Source organism: Onychomys torridus, chromosome 23 (assembly GCF_903995425.1).
Source record: "Onychomys torridus chromosome 23, mOncTor1.1, whole genome shotgun sequence".
NCBI classification, from domain to species: Eukaryota; Metazoa; Chordata; class Mammalia; order Rodentia; family Cricetidae; genus Onychomys; species Onychomys torridus.
Window position 1 is genome coordinate 57,486,560 of NC_050465.1, and position 20,916 is coordinate 57,507,475.

Genomic DNA, 20,916 nt, shown 5'->3' on the forward strand with positions numbered 1-20,916 from the left:
TGCCCCAGGAGAGATGTTCCTCCGAGAAAGGTGAGAGGGGTTTCTTCTTCACTGACAAAAATTAATCATTTGGATGAACTGATGGGTGCAACATCCCATTTGCAAGGACACGGTATTCCAAAAATAATAAATAAATAAATAAATAAATAAATAAATAAATAAATAAATAAAGCAAAGCAAAACAGAACCTGGGTTGTTAGACATGCTGGTGCTAGGAAAAGATGGATGGATGGAAAGATAGGGGTCCTCTCAGTTGCAGATACCCGAGTGCTCCATGGTCCCATCATACCATGCGTCATAAACTCTTCTCTTCCTCTCCTTGCTTTTGAGATTTGGTACCCAGGAAACAGAAATTGTGTGGATCCTTTCTCCACAGACGCATATAACCAAACCATACGCAATTATAGTAATCTATGATTTCCAAAGGAATATGCAATGTTTTATTTTATCTATGTATGACAAGCTGGGGTGATAAGCAAGGAGAGAATAGAAAGTCTGCAATTTAGAGTGCGTTACTAATTAGTTTCTTCTACACACACGCACGCAAGCATGCGCACGCGCACGCGCACACACACATACTAATAGACAACACATACACTAATACAACACACACACACACACACACACACACACACCCTGTATGTACTCATCTAATTTTGATCTCCTATGTCCCACGAGATGAATGATGTTCTTAACTGGAAGAAGAGTCAAACTGATCTACACATTACAGCACTTGGGTGGGCGGGGAGGAAGAAGAAAACAGAACACTGTCTGGGTGGAAAGTGAGAAGAAATCTTTTACTCCCTGCCGCCCACCAGGAGACCAGAGCCCCTGACAGCTAGGATAGGAAAGCTGGCTGTCAAGGACAGAATTCGAGTGTATTTCTGAAAACAGAATGTTCCCATGGCCTTTAGTGTCTGCAGAGCAGCAGAGTAATAAATGGTATTTCATCTTTTCATCTGTATTACTTTGAGTTCTGCAATGATGGGTGTGTGTGTGTGTGTGTGTGTGTGTGTGTGTGTGTGTGTGTCTGTATTCATGTATATTCAGGTGTGTGTGTGTAACCATTCACTCAAGTTCATGTATGTGGGTGAAGGCTTGAGGACAACCAGAATGTCATTCCTCAGGGGCCATCTACCATATTTAGTTGTATTTCTTTTCTACAGAGGCTGATGGGTTATTTTTATTAAAAATATTTTTTTGAAATTAATGTAATTACATTATTTCCCCCTTCCCTGCCTTCCTCATACCGCTCCCATGCATCCTCATTCTCTCTCTCAAATTCATGGCCTCTTTTTCTTTCATTGTTGCTACAGATATACATATGCACTTGTATACCAACATCCCTAAACACATAAAGGCAGCCTGCTTTGTCGGTCTGATGCCACCTGCATGGGTATGATCTCAGGGCTGACAAAGGCATCCAGTCCCAGCTGATACACCAGCAACACAATTCTTAAACCAAAGGCTCAGGGATCATAGCAGAAAGATTGTCAAATCCAGAGGAACAAGAAGTTTGCTGTGAGACTGTGTCTCCTAGTCACGATTGCAGAGAGGTTACCCCCATGAAGTCTCCAGACCTTATTTTTTAGGACAATTTCTTAGTGCCCTGGAGCTCTGCCGCCCAGATGCTGTGATTGCATGTGTGCACATGTGCGTGTGCATATGCATGTGCTCATGCATGCGTGCGTGCGTGCGTGTGTCTGTGTGTGTGTGTGTGTGTGTGTATGTATATGTGTGTGTGTGTTATACCACTAATTCTGGCTTTTTTGCATTGATGCTGGGGATCAAACTTGGGTCTTTGTGCTCACATGGCAAGTGCTTAATTAACTGAGCCGTTTCCCCAGTCCTGAGAGTTTTCTTAACTTTAAAACCTTTCTCAGACTGAGCTGCATAGATTCTGAGTGTCTGAAGGTTGCACGTAGATGTTGAAACGGAACCCTGGAGAGGTTAGCCATTATCTGAACCCCAGTAGTAACTGACTCCATCCCCCATGCTTTTTGCCGTTCTACATCAACCTACAAATGCAAATATGCATTTTCAATCATTGCTGCTGCCTATGTTCTGCACTTTGTCTTGTGTGTGTGTGTGTGTGTGTGTGTGTGTGTGTGTGAAGGGAAACATGCCGTCATGTTCTGCTCATAGAGCTTAGAGAATTGCTAAGTTTTAGGTTTGTATCTATCAGACAAGTACTTTGCAGAATCAGGAGTTTTTCTGTATTTCCTTCTTTTTCTTATTTCTGGCACCTGTGAGTCCCTTGGGCTGTGTGTCTCAGAAGTGATAATTGAATTTCTCAGGGTGCAAGGCACTGGGAAGCTGTTAGTGCTACTCAGTGGCACTCACCGTGTCAGTGGCATACTAGTTTGGTAGCTCTGCCTTGTCTTCTTCCTCTCTCCCACAGGCCTAGTGGCTGAGGAGTTCCCTACAAAGCACAGTAGACAGCGGCCCCATGGTAAGATCTTGACTAAAGCTTAGGAGTAAGGACACTCACTGCGCAGTCTCCTGCAGGCTCTAGCATGAGGTTCAGAGCAAAGCTGGCCTGCTTGCTCTGATCTCATTTGCTCAGATTGATCCAGGGGAGCCAGGTAGAAATGTCATCACCAGTATTGATGCTTCAGGAAAATCAAAGATGTTGCCATCTGTTAGAGAGAGCACACTGTTGGAGACAGTGTGGGGAAAATGAGGTACAGATTGCAGTGGAGTTAGCTGCATACTTCTCCTGTCAGAGGAAAAGCCATGGTGTGGAGCTAGAACCCTAAACAAGTCATTGCCGGGGATGGGAACAGAGGCTGAGTGGAGAACAGGATGTGGATGCTAGGTCAGGGTAGGCGTCTGTGTGGTCTGCTTGCCTCCTTATTGTCTGTGGGGATTTCTGTCTTATATATTTTTTAACATATTTAGAGGAAGAGGATTGGTGGAAAGTTTCTGAGAACTTAGGTGGAGAGAGAGAGAGAGAGAGAGAGAGAGAGAGAGAGAGAGAGAGAAAGAGAGACAGAGAGAGAGAGAGAGCAGGTGCTTGCCGAGAAGCCTGGTGGAAGTTCTTGTGAAGATCCCACTGCAATGTGAAGGCCCGAGGGAGGCAGTATGGAGGAGCTAGAATGGAGAGTGAGTGTATAGGGGGAAATATAAGGGTATGAATGTCTTCCACAGACAAGGACAATTTAGATCAGGCTGCCAGTGTCACTTAGAAATTATTGTCACTGTGTGGGTGCTCACACAAAGGCACAGGTCCCCTCCATTCTCCGGGTCCATGTTGCCTATGCTCCAATCTGAGTGATACTTTCTATTCCTGCAGCAGCAACAAGGAGTCAGAAAGCTGCAGAAGCTCACAGGGTCTAACTGCTTCTTTTGAAGATGGAACGGGGAACAAGGGTAAACATGACCCTTATATTCATCAACTCATCAGGCTAAATGAGATCACAGTCCATTCCTGGACATAAAACACCAACCATTATTAAATATTTTGTTATTTTTTTTCCTTTCTGAGATCAGAATGTAAAATGTCAAGAAGTAGAAAAACTTCATAAATCCAGAGAACACAGAGTGGTGCTCTGGATTAGGGACAGGCCTGGCCATGGAAGGGTGCACATCTCTGTAAGGACTGTGTATTTCACCCAGTCAATTAAGAATGCACAGATAATTTTCAAATGGCAGACTTTCAAAATCAGATTTGTAATGTAGAAAGAACTCCCTGGTTGTAGTGTGCTGAGTCCAGCGGTTAGGGGTAGGCAGTGAGTCCAGCGGGTAGGGGTAGCTAGTGAGTCCAGCAGGTAAGGGTGGGCAGTGAGTCCAGCGGATAGGGGTGGGTATAACCCCCAGGGTGCACTTTATTTCATTCTCAAAACTTCTCTATGGTTGTGGTCAGACAGATAGTCATTCAAAGCTCTGGTCCCCTGGCTTGTTCAGACGTCGAGTTAAAATGTGGTCCACGCATAGTCACAAATCTAAAGGGCCCATGTCAGAAGCCAGCCTTTGGTCAAGTTCTCCCCTTGGTGTCAGCTCTGCATCAGGCAAAGCTGTACTTGCTTATGTGTCAGTCTGGCATGAGGAATGAATGGGATGCAGGGGGATACTCTAGGCTGAATTGGGTCCTCTCCCTAAGCAGTTTTCAAGCCCTGACCCTGGAACCCATGGATATTACATTGCTTGTTCAAAGGTCTTTGCAGATACAGTCAAGTGAGGTGGAAGTCTTTAAGACCAGCCTTAATCCAATGCGACTGGAATCCTTAAAAAGGAAATCATATGTAAAGTATTAATATCTAAAATATGTTCAAAGCTGACTTATCCAATTAAAGCTAAACAAAAGACTTGAAGAGTTGTTTTCCTGAAGAAGTGTATTTAATGGGCCCATGAAAAGATGTCAGAATCATTAACCAGAGAAACACAAATCAGTACTACAGTGAGTGATCATCCCACATCTGTTAGGATGTCTGTCTGCCCAGGGAGAGGCTCAGAGCTACTTCTTCATTCACAATGTCAAGTTTCCACAACTATGAGAAAATATATTTGGGATGCTTTAAGGCACTCCATCTAGAATAGTTTGTCATAGTAGTTACAGGAGTTGCATGTCAGCAATGGGATCACCGTGAAAGCAGAACTTCCTGGGGACTCGTCTGCAGACCAGAGTGTGTTGGCGGCACCTTGGAGAGGAAAGCTGGTTCGATTCCATGTACCCCTCTTGTAGTTCTTGATGAGATGCCCCCTCCCCTCCCAAGGCTCATTCATGTATTGGGGCCCTGGGACCTAGCTGGTGGCACTATCTGAGAGGTGGCAGAAATTTGAGAATAATCCGTCTGGAAGAAGCAGGTTACTCAGGAGTGTTGGCTGCTCTGAAAAAAAAAAAAAAACAAAACAAATCCCAGTCTAGAGAATTGCAGGTTTCACTGTTCACTGTTATGAAAGGGAATTTAGGAGGTCCTATCTGCAGACCTGGAACTGGGGGGAGGGGACTCTGGCAGAGCCCCTGTCGGGTCTGGTGAGGTGCCACACTTCAAGACTGGTTGGTTTGGGATTTCATTCAGTGATCTGTAGTTTCCTACCCTGAACCATTAGGAAAATCTCTTCAGCGTGGCTATGGAGTGGGTCGGTTTAGTCTGAGGGGCTACAGGAGAACAGAACCCGAACCGGCACCTTTTTCAGCTCAGAGAAGTCCTGCGATCTCTGGTTTCTCTAACTTGCAGGTGTGAAGTGAGGAAGGAGAAGGGGAACAGGATGAGAAGATCGGTTGAATAGGACAGGAGAGAAGGGAGTGATAGCTAGTCACATGTGAGCCTCAGCAAGAGCATACACGGGTGACACGCCCAACACATTTAATGAAAAACCTCACAGAGAGCAGACCCCCACTGTTAGCAGGGACCGTCCCTTTACATTTGACCTCCTGTGGTCCTGAGTTGCACAAGACCGGGGAGAGAGAGGAGCTTCACTCCCTCCAGACAGAAAGACATTATCTCACGCTGTGTCGAGACCTTGGAGGCTCTTTGACGTCAGAGCCGCTTGCTCCTCCCCCTGCGGGCGTTTGACAGACTCCTGCTCACAGACCCCCTTGGACATCCCATTCTTCAAAGAGACAGTTTTACAACTCTCATCCCGTCACCACGGCATATCCCTGTCTCCCAGACCCCAGGGGATTACAATCCTAAGAATGGCCGGAGGAGATGAGACAGTTTCATCCACCCAGTAGGTCGTGATGATTGCAAGTGGTCACGACCGAAGAAACCAACCGGGAGAAGCAGAGCCTCGAGCCAGTCCTATGCTAGCCTGGGGACCCCAGACCCACAGAGCAAAGGACAAAGGCCATCTTTCTACATTCCTATTCACTGTCAGGCTCATTGCTGACTGCTCCCCCAGGGACTCCAGTTGCTGTGTGAGGTATTCCATAGTACAGAAGGAGAGGCCCTGAGAATATATTCTGAGAACTCAACATGAAAACACTTGGAAATTTGAAGGACATGAATGATTTATAGGTGACAAAGACTCATTCATTCCACCCGTCCCCAACAAAACTTTTCTGTTTGTTTATTTCCATGAGTTTTGTTTCCTAAAGTCTTGCTGTGTAGCCTAGGCTGGCCTCAGACTCATGATCCTTTTCTTATCTTAGTCTCCTAAGTACTCAAGTAACAGGCATATGCCAATGTGCCACCTCCAAAACAAAATTTCTCTTCCCATCATGGACACCTATATCACCGCCCCCCACCCAAGTTATATGGACTGGAAAGACATTCCGTTTTCTCCACCAACCCTGCTTACCTCACCAAAGTGTTTGGATTCACCCGTGAAGGGAGTGTATCTGCAACTCACAATTTTCCTCAGCAGAGGAAAGTCTCCAAGGAAAATGAGATAGACCTGTGTCCTAGGGTAGTAATGCAATGTGTGATCATTCAAATACAAGTCTCAGACCAGAGGTTAGCATAGGTTGTGCATTATTGTTGTTATTAGGGTCCCATTGCCAGATTTTCTTCCAGTTCTCGCCATCTCCAGTGTTACTGACATCCCACTTTGAGCACAATCAAAGCCCAAGTCTTCCTGCTACATTTATACTCTGCCAATACAATTTTTCAGTGAATTATCCCTTTCAGCAGAAGCAGCCTATGATTACTGATTGCCTGTTACTGACTTGAGATTGCTCAGACTAGTACTCCAGACTCTCCCTTTTTTAATATCATGCACCTTCAGCATAGCTGAGGCATCTCAAGCAGCTTCTTCTACCTCTCCTTCCAACATCTCTCACTGAGATGCTCACTGCCTCTTCCCTCCCCACCCCAACACACACACACTTAATGTTTCCAGCCCCAGCTACAGAGCCTCAGAGCTCTTTCCCTTGCAGAAGCCATTAGAGCACAGGGCAAGACATCACTCTGACCAGAACAATGGGATTTTTATCAACACAGTAAGTGAGGTCCTGAGAGGAGAAATGTCACCCATATTTTATTATTGGATCAATTCATTCTGGTTCTACTTTTTTTTTTATCTAGTCTTTAAATTTGTATCATATTTATTTACTTGTGCATACATGTCTATATAGGGAGGACAGTTATCCCATGGCACACGTGTGGAAGTCGGAGGACAACATGTGGGAATCAGTTCTTGACTTCTACCGTATGGGTTCTGAAGAGGCTGGTAAGCCTGGCAGCAAATACCTTTGTCCCCTGAGCCATCTTGTAAGTCCCCCGTTTTTTCTTTCTGTAGTACTGGTGAGTGAACTCAGGATTCTATGTGTGTAAGTCCCTTATTTCACTGGGGAGCTGTGCTCCAGCCTTGTCTCTGTCATCATATCTGCACTAGTGAAATTCCAGATCTTCAACTTCAGGGAGTCTAGTATGGAAAAATCCACCAGATCTTAGTGGGGAAGTGGAAAATTTTGTGTTTTTTTTTTTTTTCTTGCTGTGAAGATTTCTTGGTTTGATTGTGGGGGAGGAGGAAAAATGTAAGAAGGGAGTAAAGACACAGGAGACATGTCTCCAATATAAGGAAAACATCCCATCTGTTGTATAATTTATGCCATGGATGGGCATGGGGAATGGGGAATGTTAAGGCAGAGGAAAGGTCACCTCAGCTTTTCTTATTATATATGACATTGGTCTGGTCACAATTCCGTCATAAATCTAGGAATAGAAAGCCACATTCCAACTGTTAACTCCACCATCAAGAGGTAATTGGATGGTTACCTACAGAATCATTTACATAATGGGTATTTTGTCCTTTTCTCCCTTATTTTGCTTCATCTCTTTAAAATGAAAAAATGTTTCTAAATAGCACCTTGATGACGTATACTTGAAGGGAAGAGGCCTTGCAGTGTGGAGAGGTGAGTAAGGATGGATAGCAAAACAATGGGTAGTTATCAAACAATATCCTGGGGAAATTAGATTAAATCCACCATTTCCGCTCTTTATTACATCTTTGTAGCCTTTGAAATAACAGCTTTGCCACAACTAGAGATAATGTGGGCTCCCTCAGTAGCGGCAGGAGAAAGGAAGCAACGGCCCCTCTCAGAACTTTGCAGCACGGAGGCAGGTCATGTTTGTGTTTACAGCCTGCTTCCTGTCTCCTCCCCCTCCCTCCATCCCCACCCAACGTGTATTTCCCAAGGGAGAGAGGCTTTGATTGAGGATAATAGCCCCAACATGAGGCAATGCATTTGTTTTAGCCTGTGCCTGGTCAGTCTCTGTCATTAGAGGGGTGGGCTCCTCTCATCCGGCCTTCCTACGGCTGCTTCCCAGGATCAGGACCACTCCACCATGGCTGTGGTGACTCACCTCCCAGAGAGAGTCTTTGAAACCATGGCTTGTGGTTGGTTGTCCATGGTAGGCCCCCAGGGCCTGAAAGGGGATGGGCTGTCTGCTGCCACCCTTCAAGTCTGTATGTGACACACTCAGATCCATTGTGTCTCTGTATCATCGGACCATTGTGTAATTCTGTATACTTCTAGCCACAGGAAAAACGCAATCACATAGCACTGTTGCAATTGGAAATGAACAGACTGTGAAGTTTTTTTGCAAACGATACACTTGGGTGAGGGGTAGCTCCTACAGATGAGTGAAGAGATGATCACTTTAAGGCATTCCTAGAAAATTGCTTAGTTTAGAGAAAATAGAAAAGACAGAAAAGCAAAACAGAAACAAAACAGTAATTCTGTTTCAGAGACAAGTGTCAACAACATTTTGAATAAATCCTTGAAGATATAGTCTATCTGTTGGAAACATCTGAAAGAAAAAAAAATGGTATTAAGGAATTTTGATAACTGGATTATGTTTATGATCTTTGTCATGTAGGTTGGATCCATACTAAACTTGTGTATTTCTAAACTTAGATGCATTTGTTTCTTATTTCAGAACTGCACTATCCAGCATAGTAGCTACTAGCCTCTAAGGCTACAGTTCCATTAATTTAGTCAAATTACAGTTTAACATTTGAGTATGGTGGAGCCACCTCATTGAAAAGGTTGAACAACCTCATGGCTACAGACCATCGCTCAGATGTGGGGTGAGTTCTTTGCCATGCAGAATGCTTTTAGAAGTACTGCTCTCTTGGGCTGGAGGGATAGATAGCTCAGCCATTAAAGGCTAGGCTAACAACCAAAAATAGAAGTACTGCTCTTTAAAGACACCAGCTTTTGAGACCCATGCTGAAGGCGAAGGCACACCTGCATACCATATGTACACCTAATTACAGTCAGAGATAGAGAAGGAACTGCTCAGTCGAGTTGTGTTCACTTTGGTTTTGCCTTGTCTTGATTTGGGATCAGAGTCTCACTCTGTAGCCTAGGCTGACCTCAATCTCACAGAAATCCACATGCTCCAGTATCTCAGGTGATGGAACTGCAGCACGGAGTTCCCATGCTCAGCGTTCCATCTTGGTTTGAAGTCAGTATGCCAATGTTGGTTCTTTTGCTTGATGATTGGATCTACCATTGCTGGTGATACACCAATCCACTTCTCCTACATCTCAGTTCCATGGCAGATTGCAAATCCCATGAGGGATTCTGAGACCCAGATAACTGGAAACTGGCTTGAGCTCTTTGTAGAGAAAGGAACTCAAGCTAGAGGTTTTAATTTTATTTTTTATTTTGGGAAGAAGAACACAAATTGCTTATGAGCAGGGTTAGAGGTAGGGTCTGCAGCACCCGGCTTTTCTCGGCAGCTATCTTTTGGTGTTTGTGGTCCGAGGATCCTGGTGGTGGCTCAGTGTTCACTGATAGAGGTGGTATGGAAGGATGCTGCCTAACATCACTGAATCTGCACCTACTTAATACTATTTACAGACAGTCAAATAGTTCTATAAGTAGGCAGGAGAAGAAGGAGGAGGAAGAGGAGGAGGAGGAGGAGGAGAGAGAAGGAGGAGGGAGGAGGAGGAGGAGGAGGAAGAGGGAGAAGGAGAAGACGAAAAAGAAGAACTCTTGCCAAGAAGACATTATCTCCTCAGTAGGGCTGGGGTTTAGATTTTTCCCTCTACTGAGTTATAATTTACTTCTTCATTTGTAATTTTCTTTATTCTTGAGAATTTTATATATGTAAGTAATCAAACAAGATCGTAACCACACTTCAGTTTTATCCTCCAAATTCTGCCCAACACATCCCTCCTCTCCCAACTTCATATCATTTTGTTATTGTTTTGACAAGCCACTGAGCCCAACTAATGTTGCCTAGATGTGCATGGGTATCGGGCCATCTACTACAACATGGGGAATTCAATGCTTTTTTGCAGTCCTGAAATCACAGAATGGTCACCAAATCAATTTCAGGATATTTTCAACTCCCCTAAAGGAGGATCCAATCAGCGATCACCTTCCAAACTTGGCCACACACACCTCAGCTACCATTAGCCGACCCGATTATGGGTTTTTACCTCTTGGGAACGTTTCATATAGTTGCAGCCAGACAGTCTGTGGTCTTCTGTGGATGGTTTCCTCAGCATCTCTTCAAGCTTTATGTTCCATCCATGCTGTAGTATGTATTGGAACTTTATTCCTTTATATGGCCATCATATAACATGCTCAGATATATTGTTCATTTGTTGACCAACACCTTAAAATATCCTACATGGATTATGGTTGTCCCAAATCCAACAGTTGGGTCTTTGTTTTTCTTTGTGTTTGGAAAGCAATTCAGTCAACTCCCTTTATCTATGGAAATGATACCCAGGGTTAATTTGAAGATAGAAAAGGGCAAGATAATATATTTTAATTTTTGCTATCTTGAATTGTATGTGTTAAAGGTCTGTGTGCATGCATGTGTGTATGTGTATGTGTGTGAGCATGTGCGCCTGTGTGTACTGATGAACTGAAATCTACTCCTTATTCCTCAGCTTCGTGCATCGAGAGCTACTTGCAAACCCCATTAAAACAGGCCCCTGCACCCCTACTCTCAGGGATTTTGATTTGATAGATCTAGGGTAGGGCCCAAAGCCTTGAATTTCTGCAAAAGCTGCTGAAGCTGCCTGCCCATGGAGCATGGTTTGCACTGTGTTTAGTTTCATAATCTGAAAAATCACACTGCTGGGTGGTGTATGCCCGATGCCAGATGCCTCTTGTACCCTCATAATGAACACACAGTAGTCACTTCCACCTTCTGTCATAACAAACGCCGTTTATGGGCTGCTGCTCGCTGCCAGGCCCTGTGTAAACTGCTTTACCGGCACAGAGTGGTTGTGTAACTGGCTGACGGGAATGGTTGCCAGGGTCATCACTGGGGCTCCACAGAGCACTGCCTCCCACATCAGAAGAGGCAATTTCAGTTGCAAAGAGGTAATACTTGGTAATATCAGTTTTGTCTGGCTTTGGGGATTTTAACTGGGGGCTTCCTACTATGTGCCTGGTATTGAGATTTATAGTCTAAAAATGTTCGTGCGGAAAATAATCAGAGCGAAACCATCTCACTGAATTACCCGTTTGTCTACTGTCCTCTTTTATGGGCATTTCATCTGCTGTTTGTAATTTCCGTTACAAATTCCTTGAGGTCTAGGGTAGTATCACTTGCTTTGTCATCCTTGTGCTTTTCACTGTCATATCCAGCTGTGGTATTGTGTTCCCCCAAAATATTGTGTGTTCCCCAAAATAAACTTATTTGGGGTCAGAGAACAGACAGCCACTAGAACAGAGCCAAAAATGGTGGCTAGAAAATCGGTCAGAGCAAGCCATAGCAGAAGCTGGGTGGTGGTGGTGCATGCCTTTAATCCCAGCACTTGGGAGGCAGAGCTGGGCATGTGTGTTCAAGGATACAACCAGCATGGAGATTCACACCTTTAATCCCAGAAAACGAGCCTTTAATCCCAGGGAGTGACAGCAGAAAAAGTAAAGATATATAAGGCATGAAGACCAGAAACTAGAAACATTTGGCTGGTTAAGCATTTTGGCTGGTTAAGCATATAGGCTTTGGAGAAGCACAGTTCAGCTAAGACCCATTCTGGATGAGGACTCAGAGGCTTCCAGCCTGAGGAAACAGGATCACCTGAGGAACTAGCAAGGTGAGGTAGCTGTGGCTTGTTCTGCTTCTCTGATCTTCCAGCATTCACCCCAATAACTGGTCTTGGGTTTGTTCTTATTAATAAGAACTCTTTAAGATTCCTGTTACATTCAGCATAGTTTTTTAAAAATTATTTTTATTTTATGTATATTAGTGTTTTCCTACATGTATGTCTATGTCCCCTTGACCTGGAGTCACAGATAGTTGTTAGCTGCCATGCGGGTGCTGGGAATTGAACCTGGGTCCTCTGAAAGAACAGACAGTGCTCTCAACTGCTGAGCTGTCTCTCCAGCACTCCAGTTTTGTTTTGTTTTTTTTTTAAATCTCATCTATGCAATTTTAAAAGTCAGAATTTCCTTTTCAGAGCTGGGTTAGGTTCTGAGCAAATTGGATGAAAGGTACTCACAGCTCCCTCCTGCTCCACAGAAGGACACAGTCTTCCACCTTCAACATTCTGTGCCAGAGTGACACATTTGTTGCAGTCAGTGGACTTAGGTTGAGGTAATCTTATATTGTTAAGCCCATGCTTTACATTAGGCGTCACTCTTAGTGTTTATTCTTTGGGTTTTGACAAATGTATGGTCATGTGCAACATCCTGTATCACCCTTAATGTTATTCTGCAAACCATGTACTCATCTTCTCTCCATCTTATCTCTGGCAACCTCAGAGCATTATACCATTTCTATGATATTACCCTTTCCAGAATTTCCTACAGTCAGGATAATACACAATGGATTCCTTTCATACAAGCTTCTTTTGCTATTCACACACACTTATGTTCCTTCCATGTCTTTTCAAATGTCTTATGATCATGTGTGTGTGTGTGTGTGTGTGTGTGTGTGTGTGTGTGTGTGTGTGTGTGTGTATGTACTAGGTAATATTCCACTGTCTGGGTTTACCACATTTTATCTGTTCCATTTCCTGTAGGGCAATAGTGTGGCTGCTTTCAAGTTTTTCAGCTATCAACAAAGACTTTTTTTATGTTTTGGGTGGACTTGAGTTTTCAATTCACTGCATAAACTCCAAGAACCACAATTGACAAAACAAATAATTAAGGTTTATTAGTTTATGTAAGGAACTGTCAAGGTGTCTCTGAAGTATCTGTACCATTTTATATTGCCAGTATCAGCGAAGAGTCTTTCTGACTACTCCATGCCCCGGCCTGCTTTTGGCATTGTTAGTGTTTGTGTTTGGGGTTTGGCCATTCTAATAAGTGTGTAGAGCATCTCATTATTGCTTTATTAAATTACCCAATGGCACATGATAGTGAGCATCTTTTCTCATGCTTACTTTCCATCTTGGTATCTCCTTTGATGAGTTGTTTGTTCAGGTTATTTTGCCCATCTTAATTGGATTGTTTGTGTTCTTATTGTTCAATTTGGACAGCACCCTTTTATCTGAGACATCTTTTGCAAATATTTTCTTCTAGATGTTGGTTTATGCATCTTCCTATTGACAATGTCTTCTCTGGAACATTTTAAAATTTTATGGAGCCTAGTTAATAACCACCTTGTTAATGAACTACACCTTTGGTATTGAATCTGGAAAGACATCAGCTTAGCAATGTCCTCTAGATTGTCTCGGGATGTCTTCCAGTAGTTTATGGCTGTGTCTTTTATTGAGGTCAATGGTCTATTTTGAGTTATGCCCACCTCGTGCTAGTCATAAAGATCTGAGTTATTTATTGGTTGCTTCCTGCCTGTGGGTATCTAGTTGTTCCAGCATCAGTTGATGAAAAAGCTCTCTTCTCTATTGTATTGCCTTTGCTCTTTTGTCAAGGACCAGTTGACCGTGATTAGGAAGAGATTAGCCCTAAGCTTTCAGCTTTGGTTTTCTAGTCCATTTTTGAAGAATTTCTGCCCTGTCTTCATTACTATAGCTTCATACTTAGTCTTGAGGTCAGTTCAGCCCTCTGCTTTGCCCTTCTCTTTAAATATTGTGTTCACTATTCTGTATCTTATGCTTATTTACACTGACTTTAGAATCAGTTTGTCACAGCCGTATAGGTCGGTTATTTTAAAGAACTGTAAACATGGCATAGTGGTACTGGATCACAAAAATGAAAGACCATGCTATCCTGTGGCCCCAAAGTCAAAGTGCTTTTGAGATGCCGTTAACTAATTCATTTTATGAAGGTCAGGAGAGGGAGGGAGGGAGGGAGGAAGGGAGGAGGAAAGGAGGGAAGGAGGGAGAGGGAAGGAGGAAGGTGGAGAGAGAAATGGTGTTTTCTGGGAGATAGCAGACACTGTTGTGTCTCATCATCTCATTGTTTAGAAGTCAGAAATACAGAACTGAAATTAGATTCCTCCAATTACCGATTACTTAAAGGTTAAGATTTTAAAGTGGGAGAAGTAACCATTGCAGCAGGTAGTGCCCAGCCTTTGGGCCCCCCAGCCTGCTGCCTTCTTTCTAACTTGGAGCCCATTCCTTAGCAAACCCTGACCCACTGGGCTTTTGCCTTTCCCATGCCTCTAAACTAACCCCTCATGAAAAAAACATCTTTCATCTAAACTTCAATTCTTTTTTCCTTTCTTATCTACCCTTGCCAACCCGTCAGGCTCTGGTTTTTAAAAACAATAATGATTTTTTAAAAATTTACCTTAACAGTTGAAGATTTCAAGTTAAGTTTTCTTCTCTCTTTTCCATTAGCTTTCTGGTTTTTCCTTGAGTTTTGTTTGACTAAAATCATTTCTCTAAAATGGAGTAAAAATTGAAGGAGTCTGCTCACAAACTGAGAGTAAATCTCTGACAGTTATACAAACCATTGGTTATTTAAAACAACATTTTAAAGTAATTTTTACATTAATTAATTTAATTTGTGTGCATGCACGTGCAAAGGCATGCATGTATGCAGAGGTCAGAGGACAGCCTGTTACAGTCAGTTCTTTCTTGAGTTCTGGATCAAACTCAGCCATCAGGCTTCAAACAATGAGTCATCTTGAAGGCCTGCAATTTATTTTTTTGAACTGGTGATGATTGAAACTCTATTGAAAAGAAAATTGGGCTCTTGACTTTTCTCAAGGATTTAGTGAAATTGTAAGAAAGAAAAAGGCACCGTGCCATTTTAGACACATCTCTCTCTATAACATTTAATCTCCTCCATGCAAATATTTCCCTCTGCAGGGGTACACAATTCAGTCATTACCACTATAATCATCACAGACTGGAATTCACTGAGTACCTCCATAAAAAAGAAATGATACCAGATAATTTACATATATCACATCCTTTTATCTGTCACAAAAAGTGACAGAATAAATTCTCCATCATTAGTTCATATGATCAGCTTTCTGTTGCTGTCACAAATTAGCAAGCCAATCAACTGATAAAGAGGAGAGGTATTTTGGTTTATCCTTTCAGAAGTCTATAGGCAGGCTTCTAGATGTATCACCATGAACTTGTGATGGAGCAGGCACTGGAATAACCAGACCTCCACAAACAAGATTAATCATAGACATCACTTTGGGAACATGTGTTCTCTCTATAGTAAGGCTTCCATATTGTTTTCCATAATGTATTCACTAATTTTTCTTCTTAACAACAGTGTGAAAAGAGTCCTTTTCTCTCTGTCCTTGCTGGAACTTTCATCTTTTGTCTTACTGAAAATATGCATTTTTTAAAAAAAGAATTATTTGTATTACATGTGTGCATGTGTGTGTGTGTGTGTGTGTGTGAGAGAGAGAGAGAGAGAGAGAGAGAGAGAGAGAGAGAGAGATGTGCATCCTTGTATGTATGTACACATGCCCATGTGTGCACATGTGGAAGCCAGAGGTCATTCATCAGCTTCCTCTTTTGCTTTCCACCTTATTTTAAAAGCAGTCTCTCACTGAACCTGGAGCTCACTAACAGGCTAGACTCGCTGGCTGGCAGGCTCCCAAGCTCCTGTCCCTGCCTCCCAGTGCCAGGATTACAGGTGTGTGCATCACTCCTGGCTTTTTAAGTGGGTGGTGAAGATCCAGACTCTCTGTTCCTCATGTTGAACAGCAAGCATTCTGTGCACTGAGTATCTTGCCAGCCTCTCAGGGCAGTCTTGGTTCATACTTCCCTGATGATTACTGATATTAACTCTTTTTGGTTTTGCTTTTTGTTGGTGGTGGTGTTTTCATGTACCCAGTGGACATCTGTATGTCTTATGTAGAAAAAGGCTTGTTTGGTCTATTTTAAAAATCATCTTTCTTCCTATTTTCCATTGAGTTTTTGAGTACCTCCAATATCCTGTTTATGCTCCTATTGTCCTGTGAATAGCCCATTCTATCATTGTGTGGTTTCTCTCCTCCCTCTTGACTGCTCCCTTTTGTGTAGAAGTGTTTTGGTCTGATGCAATCCTCTGTCCAGCTTTGCTTTTCCTTCTTCTACACTGGTGTTTCCTCCAAAGACCTCTTGCTGATTCCAATGTCCTCAAGAGTTTGCTCTACGTTTCCATCTAGCAGATTTGTAGTTTGGGGTCTTATGTTAAGTTTTGATCCATTTTGACTTGTTTCTGTACTAGGTGAGACAGGGGTCTGCTTTCATTCCTCCTCCAGAGGTTTACCCCATTTTCCCAGAGCCACTGCCACTGATGTTCTCTTTGCACCATTGTTGAGACTCAGCAGGTTGGGAAGGCGTGGGTTTCCATGTCTGTTTTATGCCAGTGCCATGCTATTTAGGGGTTCCTTTATTTTATGTAGAACCCACAAATCATAGGACTTTGTTTAGAACTTTATCTTGAATTTCATCTAGAGTTTTATTTTTTCCGACTGTAATTTAAAAATACTCATTTGCTTATCTCCCACTTTAGCAATACATAGACCAATCTCTAGATCCCCAGGGCATCATTTGCAACAGGAAATAGTGTGTGGGGGTGTGTGGGGGTGTGTGGGTGTGTAGTTCCAAGAGCAATCGAAACAAAACCAACATAACATGTCTGCCTGTTCTCTCTTCAGGTCAATGTTTCAGGGTCAATTATTCAGGGCTAGAGTCAGAATCTTACTATTTATCTGCAATGTCTACTCAAATTCTATTTGTATTGTGTATGTGTTCCCGTGTGTACACATATCTGTGTGAAGGTATGTGTTTATGTATGTGTTCCCATGTATGCACATGTGTGTATATGTGTGTGTGCATGGCCACACATGCTTTGGATGTATTTGTAGGAGTGGGGTTAGTTTCTGGGCCATCCGTCCACTCATCAGGTGTCCATCTCTCTCTGTTAATCATGGAAATTACTGACATGAAGTCTCCTGCAACAAGTGATTTAATCATATGGGCCATGGTTGTTAGAAAGATAATAGATATCTTTACAGACTTGCAGCCATCACTTTACGTCCCTCACTGGTATTCACTTCCTGGTCTTGGCCTTGTTTCAGGTGTTGGCTACTTAGTTTCCAGTCCTTGAGATTTAGGAAAGTAAGTGGGTCCTAAGGTCTCCAGTCCAATCGATGTTTTAATCCAGGGACTCAGAACCTGAGTAGTTTTTTGAGAAGTGATGGATCTATGGGAGGGAGTGGGTCACTAGTAATATGCCGTTGCAGGGTAAATCTTGACCTTGGCTCTTTTCTGTTTCTCTTCTCTGTTTCCTGCCTGCTGTGAGGTGAACAGCTTCCCTCCACCATGCTTTCCCTTGGGCATGTCCCTTCCTTATCATGCACCTAAAAGTAGCATAGCTGCTTGATCATGGAAACCTCCAAAACCGGGAGCCAAATTAATCCTTCTTCCTTTACACTATGCCTTTCAGGTGTTTGTCATGGTGAGGAGGTCTACTCATGGAAACAGTTTAAGGCCACACTTTCATTTACCCTAGTGGTCCTTGGCTCCCATTTTGTTCTCATTGGCCTGTGTTGGAAATACATTTGGCTCAGGTCCACCCACTGAGAGTCACCGAGCTGCGAGAAGCTCACAAGACCCTGAACATCCATCCTACAAATTCTATTGATGGCTATGAACAAGCCTAGCCCTTTCCATTCAGACAAAGACACACAAGAAAGGAAGAAAGGAACTTTGTAAAGGATGGTGTTCGGCTAAGTTTACATTTTTAGGGTCTGGTATCATTGGTGCCATCCAGGGTGAGTCATTTCCAGGCAGTCTCAGCCTTCTTATGGGCTCCACTATAGTCTGAACCATGAGGAATTCCAACAGGAATGGATATCACCAGCTCCTTGATGTCACCAAACCACCTCTGCTTGTTGCACAGCCATGGGGTACAGGCACTGCATTCCTTCCTGCCTGCAAAGATCCTACAGATTCCTGGCTATCCCAAAGGAGAGGAAAGGAAAAGTGAGGGAGTGTTGGGAGTAAAAGAAGGGAGTAAGAAGGATGGAATCCCTCTGACTAACCTTGGCATCCTACCTCTGCACTGTTTTCTCTGAACACACAGCAACATGTCTTGTGCACTCCTCATTGCTCACTTCCAGCCTCACCTTCCTGCTCTCTAAGGCTCTGTGTGACCTCTGAAGGCGTCAGCTTCATACCCAAACCTTTGGGCATGGGGAGCAAAGTTCTTCATGCTCTGGTTCTTGAACTTGGGATACTCCTGTCTCTGCCTCCTGAGTGCTTGAATTACAGACATGTGCCAGCACACATTGTTTTATGCAACGCTGGAGATTTGAGCCAAGGCTTTGTGCATGCTACACAGCCCTTACCCTGTTCTAGTCTTAAGTCTTGCCAAATTACCATATTCCCTTCCCTAGCCTCTGTCCATCTTCTGTCTGTTCTTCCCCTTTTCTCCCCTGTTGGCTTCCGTCCCTCCTCCCCATACCTTCTGTGATGTTAGCCTGCTTAGGATTTCCTAATGTAGGTGTCCTTCTTCCTGCCTCCTGGCCTTCTCTCTTCTCAATTTCTCCCATTTTCCTGGAATTTCTTCTCGCAGTACCTTGGTCTGCTGACCCCTTCCTCCTTATTCTCAAAGAACCAACTCAGTTTTCCTCCATGGATCCTGCCCCTGCATCTCATCCAGGGTCCCATTTACCATTGTAATGCATCATTAGGTCTCAGATCCCAATGCTCTTACCTCCATGGGACCAAAACTCAATGGAGGAAGAGACAGTGCCCCTTCATGTTCTCTCTGCAAAACACAGCATCTGTCACATGGAAGATGCTCGCACATGTATGTAATGTGGGATGATGCCAGTTTTACATAATGATTTAAGCTGGTACTGACCCTTGCTCAAGTACTTAGTCTCATCTCATGTACTTAATAAGAGTCAGACCTAGAAAAAGGTCAAAGCATTGATAAAGCACATGCTGCTGTTCAGATTACCTCTGGGACCGGAGCCCAGGCCATCAGGTTGTGAGCCTCTTAAGAAGAGAGCATATCATACATATCCTGTGACTCCAGGGCCCAGCGTCATGTCTGGAAAGTAGCAGGCGCCTCATGAATGAATGAATGAGTCCACAACACTCTGTTCTTTCCACTTCCCAGGACAAAGTGGATCATGACCAACTCTGTGATGCTGCATTTGTTTCTGCTCACTCTTGACAGCTAAGCCAAATAACCAGAGCCTATGATTCCAATTAAATTCACATTTCTTGTCAACATCTACCAGGTAGGCTTACAATTGCCAAATTTCCTTGGTGGTATGCACTCTCAGTATAAACGGCGCTGGCTTCCTGAAGGACAAGCACACTAGATGGAGAGCATCCTGAGGTGGCCCAGATACACATTTCCCATCCTGCCAACAGAAGGAGGCTGCTGCTATTTTTAAATATCTTCTGGAAAGTAGGTGATATGATTCCCTTTGCTTACCCATTCTGATGTCACTCAGATCTCTGGGGAGGATAGTTCCTCTTCTGGGCCTGCTCACATTGACCTGCCCCAGGGTTTGGAATCTCTCTCCAGACAGGTCAGATCACAAGTAGGAGGGCAGGCTTCTGATAGCGAGCTCTCACCTTATGCCAACCCAATTTTCCTGGCTCGGTGGACAGTATAGATCAGAGGAAGCAAACATCTGTGGGACATTAGCTACAGGATGGGTATAGTGAGCCTGGGCTAGGGAGGGCTGCTACTGCCTCTGCTACAGCAGCATCAGAGAATGCAGAAGCCAAAGACTGGACAGTGCAGCAAGCATGGATGTGTCCCCCCAGATTGTGACACCGACTCCTGGGGCCACAAATCTGCTCAAGGTTTTTACCAGATCCTGTGTAAGAGGGAGCTGGGAATGTCTCCCTGATTTCCAGCAATTGGAAACCTATTTTGAATTGAAATTTTTGTTTTGAAATAGAGTCTTATACCTAAACTGCTATGTAGCCAAAGCTACCTCAAACTTATACCTCTTCCTCTGCCTCAAAATCCCAATAGGACTGAAATGAAATCCCTCTTCAACAGCTCATCTACAATCAATGTTGGTGATGTTGATCATGTTCACTTAACTGTTCTCCAGACTTTACATTTCTCTTTTCCATGCTGTGACTTTTCAAAGCCAATCATTAAATGCAGCCTACACGTGAGAGCAGGAATTGGGCATTAATCTCCTCCTGAAGAAAGGGATAGATAAACTATTTGAAATACTGCAAGGAATATTAGTCTCTCCTCTCCCCGCTATTGATTTATTCAATCATTATTTGTGTTGCTATAGATCCTTGGATGTTTATTTTATACTCTAGGCTATAACCCGATACTATGCTATTTATTTTTGTGCTCAAACTGTTTAATTATAGGATATTGGAAACTCCCATTGTTGGCTCCTGTGTCCCTTGGATGCATTCCCATCATCACAGATTATTTTCATTGGCACTTTCTTGCTTTTTGGTACCACAGGATAGTCCAGGCTATAGTGATCACCCCATAGGCCAGGACATTGAAATTTTTTATTACAATTATAGATCACATGTAAATAACAACTGATGTTGACCTGTCTGAACTCGTCTACTGACTTTTTAAGTAACAGCATTGCTTGTATCATTTTCCACATGTTAGTTTTATTTATGTAATCAGTATAAAATTAATTTTATTATCAATATTATGGTTTCAGCTTAATTTACAAT